The sequence below is a fragment of the Arachis hypogaea genome, chromosome 7 (genome assembly GCF_003086295.3).
Source record: "Arachis hypogaea cultivar Tifrunner chromosome 7, arahy.Tifrunner.gnm2.J5K5, whole genome shotgun sequence".
In the NCBI taxonomy this organism is placed as follows: Eukaryota; Viridiplantae; Streptophyta; class Magnoliopsida; order Fabales; family Fabaceae; genus Arachis; species Arachis hypogaea.
Genome location: NC_092042.1, coordinates 50,961,226 through 50,967,141, shown reverse-complemented (window position 1 = coordinate 50,967,141; position 5,916 = coordinate 50,961,226). Strand labels below are relative to the sequence as shown.

General features: G+C 34.2%; 1 long non-coding RNA gene across 1 annotated transcript; it reads left to right on the top strand.

Annotated features, from left to right (window-relative positions):
• Positions 1–310: 310 nt before the first annotated feature.
• Positions 311–2,584, top strand: LOC112703045 (uncharacterized). Its single transcript, XR_011864006.1, has 4 exons — positions 311–489; positions 581–635; positions 724–852; positions 2,324–2,584. It is a non-coding gene; the product is annotated as an uncharacterized lncRNA (long non-coding RNA).
• Positions 2,585–5,916: the final 3,332 nt, after the last annotated feature.

Here is a 5,916-nt window from a genome sequence, read left to right as displayed (position 1 = left end):
AAGGACTATCCAAATCTCTTTTCAGGTAACTAGATTTGAATTTTGAGGGCAAAATTCTTTATTAGGTGGGTAGGATGTAAACCCCGGTTAAATTAGTTAATAAATTAGTTTTTAATAAGGAGGATTAGAAATGCGAATATTATATCAAAATAGGGTAGAACTCATCGAAACGAGAATTTTGACACTAATTTTGAAGAAAACGGTCCAAGATTAGACCGAAAGAACCGAACCGGTTGAACCGGACCCGAACCGGGCTGTCAGTTCAACCGGACCAGCCCTATTAAATGAACCCAGCTTTGTCTTCTCCCTCATTACTGCAGCAACGAAGCTTTCAGCTTCCAGGGAGAAGAGAAACGAGAAACATTCCCGTAACCCTTACGTTAATTTCCGATCCCCGTAACTTCTCCGTCCGAGCTCCAATCGCCGCACCGTTTGCGGCCACGCGTTCACCACGTCGAGCTCTACATTTCTATCGGAACAATTTCATAGGTAACTTATTTAATCACTCTCAGCTTCATCTTCCCCCAATTTTCGAATTTTAAGTGGGAATATTGAATTTCTTTGATTTCTGATGTTTTAGGATCCAATTAGCTTGAGAGAAACGTTCACTCTTGCTTATGTGAAGTTTGGGTAAGGTGAGGATACGATAATTCTATTTTATTTTCATTAAATTTGAGCTTTGAGTATTAAATTGGGTATATATGTATTATGAATGTGTATTAGGTTGAAAATAAATAATTGGAGCTTGAAATTGTGAATACTGGAACTTGGAGGAAGCGGATTAGTTGAGTTTTGAGGGGTTGTCTTGGTTTTGAATAAATAGCTTTGGTCGTTACGTGGAAATCGGCTAAGGTATGGTTTAGGTTTCTTGCATTTAATATATAATGTTCTGTGAAAACTTAGGCTAGATGACCATAGGATAAGTTGGAATGCAGGTGTATGTTTAATATTTAGTAATTTGTCGATGAATATAATTGGTTGAAGTTTATTGGATAATTAGTTATTAATGTTGGATGGTGAATGTTGTTATGTTAATTTGGAGAGAATTATAGTTGAATGTTATTGTTGATGAACATGGTTGGTTTAGTGCTTGTTGATTAATTAATGATTCGGTGAATTATTGATTTGAGGTATTTTGTGTTAAAAGCCTAGGATTTGTGAACTATGACTCTCAGTTGAATTTTGGTTGTTGGATTTGAATATTGTATGAGTTTAATTGTTGATCTGAGGTAGATTTTTTGTGGAGATTGTTATGATAATGAGGAAGGATATGTTGAATTGAAAAGGAAGCAGGTTTGGACCCGAAAAGGGTGGCAAAGTCCGAGTTTTAGAGGAGATGCTGCCAAAATTTTATAAAAAATTAGAGATTTTTTTTATACGATTATTTAAAAAGATTTAGATTCAAAGGTTATATGGTTTGATTTAGAGTTATTAAGAAAATGAGTATGTTTTAAGTTTGATTCATTTAGAAAAGAATGAGTTATGTTTTGAATTGGAACTATTGATGGACGGAATGGGAGGTGTGATAATGGAGGATAAGGATTGAATATAATTGATGTATGATGATGAATGAAATGCGATTGAGAATGATGTTGAAGTTGATGAATTATAATTGAATTATTTATATGGCTTATGAATTTGAATAATCTGAGATACGAGATTCCCTGGATTAAGTGCCGTGGCTTGCCACCACGTGTACCAGGTTGAAAACTCGATACTCTGTTGACCCTACGACGTAAGTGTGTGACCGGGCACTATATAAATTCCCGGGAATATTACCCCCATTGAGTATTATTGATTATTTGAGAAAAACTATGCATAGACTCTTGGGGATGCACGTCGGGGGACAGTCTAAGTACAATTCAGACTTGTCGGGTTGGCTGGATAACCGACAGATGAGCCTCATCAGCCATAGGACAGGCATGCATCATATGCATATTACTTGAACTACTTGCTTGTGTATTAACTGGGTGTGCCTAAATGTACTTGCCATGTTAAATGTATATTTGTTATCTGCAGTACTTGTAACCTTCTTGTGCTTGCCTTTGTTTGTTTACTTGTCTGTGAAAATGCATGATGGAGTTGGAGGTAAGGAGGAATGACAGAATGGGATTTAGATTTAAGGTTAATTTAAGTTAGGTTTAAATATCCTTAGAAAACCACCTTTTATGGCTTCTATTTAATACTTTAAGCTCTATAATCTGAGTGTCGGCGTTCTAGGATTGCCTCTGGCATTCCCAGGACCTTATATATTATGTGTGTGGCACCTTTACCATACTGAGAACCTCCGGTTCTCATTCCATACTATGTTGTTGTTTTCCAGATGCAGGTCGAGAGGCATCTCGTTAGGCGTCTGGACCCTTGAAGCGGAGTGGTTACAGGGTTATTTGGTTATGCTATGATGTGTATATATATACTTGGTTTTCTCTCCGCATAACTTGTTCTTTTGATCCTCCTAGAGGTTTATGGAGAGGCAGGATTGTGTATATGTACTTTTGGGTTCTGCATATATATGTATATATATGTAAATATTCTCCGGCCAGTCTTGACTTCGCAGGCTGAGTTAGGAGCTTGTTATTTTGTATCTTTGGTACTCTATTCCTACTTCTGTTATCATATGTTTAATAGTTATGGTTTCCTTAGCACGCAGGTTAACCCGTTCCTTGAGCGTTGCGCTTTTATTTTGCGATTTTGTTTCCTCTTTTCTTCACGGCTCCTAGCATATTATAATTCTTCTGCTATTATATGTACTTATTTTATTTTAGAGGTCGTAATACCAGACCACCTCTGCTTTATGGCTTAAGCGTAAAGCTTAGCGTGGTAGGATGTTACAAAATTGATGTCGAAAATTGTTTGAATTAGTTTTCACTATTCGTTCTTCATACGGTTGAGTAATTGCATTGGCATTATGTTACTTTTGTTTTGAAATATTGCTAAGCTCAATTAATCAGTTATTTAGCTGTTTGCTTTACTATTTTATTCCTGAAAGCTGAGATTTCCTATTATTTTGTTTTATTAAGCTGTATTCTGTGGATTTGGTGCAACAAGGTTCTATTTGACAGTTTTCTGTGTCAATAGAATCTTGCTTACCAAACGGTTTTGAAAAGTTGCCTCAAAAGAGCTTCACTGCCAATTTTGGTCAATACCGTATAATTCTTTGCTTATTTTCATTCTGATTTATTCATGTGCATTGAATGGCTTGAATTGATTTTAAAATTGACCAAAACTTGGACTATTCCTAATTAGAGTTTCTTTTGCGTGAATTCACAATATTGAGGAATTTTAGCCTATGTAACTAGTTTCATCTGTTTTCATCATACTTAACTGATTTAAGTTACATGTTGCACGAATTTTCTGTTTCTTGTTTCGATCATGTGATTTTAGTGCTGGAATAAATTTTGGTGTTTGAACTTACCTTAATTGCTTTGTTAATCACTGCTTTAGCCTTTTTAACACAAATTGCTTAAGCTTATGCCAACTAAATTGTGACCATTATTCACTTGATTATATGCTTTATACATACGTTTGCATCACTTGTTTTAGCATAATGCTTTGTTGTTAAGTTAAATGTGAGCTTGCTTGTTTTGGACCTTTTGAGATCTTTCAGGATTAAGGACCATTTTTACTATGCACACAACCACTAACTTTTCTTTTCCTTTTCAACTAACTATTTTCTTTTTCTTCGTGAATAGCATCAATGGTTCCTTCCTTTATTTTTGATAAATAGGCAAAATGACTAACTTTGAGTGATTTGATTGATTGGAATGTATTTTTGTTTGATTTTGCTTTGAATTTCATATATGCTTCCAATCAATTTTACATTATCCGTTCACTTAACATTTATGTTGTTATTTACCTTAGTTTTCTGCTTCTTACCTGTTTGTTACATCATTTTGCTCTATGTTCCTTTAGAATACATTTCATATACCAATTTCTTCTATTTTTTCAGGAAGTCTGACAGGAAAGTGAAGGACAAGGCCACAGGCTCCGGTAAAAGGAAAAGAACACAACAAATTGCTGAAACAGCAGATGCGGTACTCTCTGAGAGATGGATCAGGAAGAGAGGTAGAGCTGATCAAAATACACCTCCCATTGATCCGTCCAAGTTCAGCAACCTTTACTCGGAGCTTAAGTTCCCCAATTTTCTTCAGAAGAGGAGCTTCTATATTGAGAGGAAGCTTCAGATACCCGCCGAGCTGCAAAAATTTACTAAGTATCAGATTGCTCAACGGAAATGGAGGTTTCTAGATAGGAAACTTGTGATGGTGAACACTTTGTGTGTCAGGGAGTTCAACACATTGACCGACGATAGAGGAGTTGGACACCCCTCGGAGCAGGAGGAGGGGTGGGACCCACCAGCTGACGGCGACAACGATGATGACGTCTTGCATTCCACATGACTTTATGAGCACCTAGGATGGTGCTAGATCTTAAGTGTGGGGAGGTTGTCTGACCATCGACGTTGTATTTTGGGTAATAAATTTTCATTCCGAACACTTCAGTTTAATTTTTATTATGCTTTTAGATATTTTGTATATATTTTGTTATTTTAAACTCCTTTTTAGTTTATTGTACTTTCTATCTTTGTTTGTACATAATCTAGATTTCTATTTTAATACTACATCTAGTTCAGTTTCCTATATACATGATGATTTGGTTTGATTGAAATTAGGAAATGAACTTAGAAATTTTTAATTTTTTCATCCAATCACATTATATATATAGAATAAGCTTAGTCAAATTAATGAAATTTTTAAGAAAACTTCTTTTTATATAGAGCATTGACATTCTAATTGATTTGAGTTGATATTTTTCATTGAAACTTGCTTGAATTATACATTGTGGAACATAGTTTTTGAGCTAGAACACACAACCTTGTAAGTTTTGAGCCTTAATGTATTAATCACTATTTTTATTCTTTTGTGTTATTCTATTTCTATGATTGCAATTTTCGATTTGTTTGACTCTTTATGTCCATTATTTAGTGTATATATGCATTTATATGATTGAGGCCTTCATTTCAATTAGCTCACTTACCCATATAGTCTTACCCTTTTATTTTTCTTTGTTAGCCAACTTTGAGCCTTATTAATTCCCTTTTGTTCTTAATTTAACACGTTACTAGCTTTAAGTGAAAAATAATAAATATTCTTAATTTGGATCTTTGATTAGCTTAGGCTAGTGAGAATGTATAATATCTTAGTGTGGGAAAATTTGGGAACATGGGTTGATAAAAGTGCGTTTTGTATTTTTATTGAAAATTTTGGGAATTGAGTACATGCTTATATATTAATTGTGTAAACCATATGCATTCATCTTTTGTAGATATTATGTTATTGTTACAAATAAAAAAATAGAAAAATAAAATGAAAGTAATAAAAAGGGGACAAAGGCCCCAAAAATATGATAATAACAATGCATATGGGATGTGAATTGGAAAGAATGTATGAGTATGTGAAAGGTGAAATAATGGGTAGTTAGGCTTGATATTAGAATTGTATAGGTTGTTATATGTTAGGTGAGAGCTTAGGTTAATCAAAGATTCAAATTCTAGCTCACTTAGCCATATGCATCCTTACCCTTACCCTAGCTCCGTTATAACTTTTGAAAAAGTCCTCATGATAATTGTGTGCATACATTGAATAATTGTTGATTATTAAATAAAAAACAAATCTTAGAAAGCATGATTAGATGAGAATGGAGTGAATCGATCCTATACACTTGAGTGATTAGAGTGTATACACATCCAGTGAGGGATTTAATTGCTTATTTCTATGTTTTCACCTATGATTATCTCTTATCTTGCAAGTTTGTAAATTATTTTCTATGGCTCAATTCAATTGTGGATTTGACTTGGTTGCTATTGTCTTTAGCCCTTGATTGTTTACATGATTTCTTGAAAATTGATTGATTTTG